The sequence below is a fragment of the Pteronotus mesoamericanus genome, unplaced genomic scaffold (assembly GCF_021234165.1).
Source record: "Pteronotus mesoamericanus isolate MK-2021 breed Mesoamerican mustached bat unplaced genomic scaffold, CSHL_Meso_final scaffold_31, whole genome shotgun sequence".
In the NCBI taxonomy this organism is placed as follows: Eukaryota; Metazoa; Chordata; class Mammalia; order Chiroptera; family Mormoopidae; genus Pteronotus; species Pteronotus mesoamericanus.
The window spans coordinates 13,565,016-13,567,356 of record NW_026555312.1 but is presented as its reverse complement, the minus strand read 5'-3'; positions in this window follow the sequence as shown (position 1 = coordinate 13,567,356).

Sequence of the window (2,341 nt, the reverse complement as noted above, 5' to 3'; positions counted from 1 at the left end):
TGAATACTTAAATGAGATTTATGAATAGAGACTATGTCTTAATTCTCAACTTGCTCTGTATGTAGTTATCATTTAACCAAGAGCCTTTATGGTTTTATGTATTTATCACTTATTTACCAGCATTTCTTGTGCATCTACAATAACTAGATCTTAAGAACATAAAGATGAGAAAGACATCTTTGTCTTTAAGGAATGCACAGCAAAACAAATCTTATCTTTTGCCATGATGAAAAGGTAGAGTCATAGCTGATCGCTCCAGGACCTCTCAGAATCATTGTATCAATCAGACTTTTGAATATGAGAATCATTACAAATTTGGGAGGTGGAAAGGTAATTATCTGAATCATCTTTCTTGACTCTTCAGCAAAATTTGCCTTACAAACTAATATTAATATTGCAAATTTATAAAACAAACAAAATGTAAAGCTATAATGTGTATTTTATCTGAATGCCTTCCCTATCAAAAAAAAAAAGTTACTTGAGTAAATTTAAGTGACAAACATTTATTTATTTTTATCTTTTAAAAAAATTGTTAAAAAGAATTTCCTCCTACGTGAAAGTAGGCTTTGCCAAGTTTCTGTCTGGAGCAATTTGTTATGGCTGTGTAATGAATCCCGGAAAGTTTTAATTTTTAATGGAAACACTGACAGACCTTTAACCATGCTATAATAAGGAGGGTGTTATCCTACATATGTCATTTCAAAATCTGAGCAAATCATAGCATGCTTGTAAAACAAATATATTTTCCTTAGACTGCACTCTGAAATAAAGCTGGGGAGACCAGAAAAGAAAAATAAACTAAAAACAAAAGTGAAAACCACTCACACAATAGACTCTGAGGTCAGCTTGCCACACCCAAACTAAAGTAACTGGGCTCTACACGTGGCACAAGGACTCTTAAAGGACATGCTTCTGAATCATCTTCCTTGACCTTTCACCAAACTGTAGCAGGACGGGTTTCTGGGGAATGGAAATGACATCACCAACAGTGAAGAGTGAAATTAAAATCATTGTATTTAAACATCTGTCAACAGTTTGTAATTTAACAGTACACATTGGGCAGTTTTAAATGAGGGTCTGTCTACAGTTGAAAACAAAAACTAGTGCCTTAGGATAGGTCTGCACCATCCACTATGGCTACCAAGCACTTGAAATGTGGTTAGTCCAAATTGAGATGTATTGTAATATAAAACATACTTCAGATTTTAAAATCATACACATGCATATATCTACATACATATATACACATGTATATGTATCCCAATAATTTTATATTGATTAAATGTTTGAATGAAAATATTCTGTATATATTAGGTTAAATGAAATAAATTGTTAAAATTAATTTTACCGACCTTTTTTTACTTATTAATGTGACTACTATAAAATTTAACATTCCACCAGTGGAAGGGTTGCATATTACATTTCTAATGGACAGTACGGGTATAGACAGTGGGGATGGGGAGGTACAGGAGTGAGTTCTCAGAACCCACCACTGGAGATCCTGGCATGGCTCTCTGCTGCACTGCAGTAGGTAACTTAGTTACTTTTCTAGCTTCCTCAGTGTTCCCTCTTGCAGACCTGGACCTTATTCCTTGTTAAAAACAATCCCTGAGAGGAAGCTGTCTATCAGTGAAGGCATCATCTCTCACTGGTAGAACTGGAATGAGCCTGCAAAACTCATTGGTTAGGCTCTTCTGTGACTCATTCTTTTTACAGAGAAGCTGATGGAAAACTTATGCTGTTTTAGAAAGCACAAGCATTCTAGAATTACAGTTCTTTTTACTGCTTGAGGCTGAATGGTTTGGGGTTGGTACCTTCTTGTAACAGATGGCTTTAGGCATTGATAATGACAATTTTATAATTGCTGCTTAACTACAAAACAAATCGAGGCCACCAAAAGGAAACTTTTTTTTAAAACAGTTTGTAATATATTTAGTACAATAGGACACGCCAAAAGGAAATGAGATGATTTTTAACCAAAATAATCTCACAAGCAAGACCTAGATAAATTTTCATCAATGTGACTGTAATCAAGATTGAATGTAACGCAATGACCTACGAAATATCAATGTATGGCCTTAATCATCTAAACAACATAGCTTTTCTTACATAAAAAGAAAATGGATATTTTAAGGTTTCAAATGAGTGAGTTGAATTTTGCTTGGTATTGGCCAGGAGCATTTGAAAATCTATTAAAAGCATTTCATTAACAACTTGGCATTTGGTTTCCTCAAAAGAAGTGCATTTTCCAAATTAAAATCAAAACCCAAAGCCACCATTGTTTGAATTTAAGGTAGTGGCAGTTGATGGATGGTACATGTAAAGCTTAGAGTACCTTCAA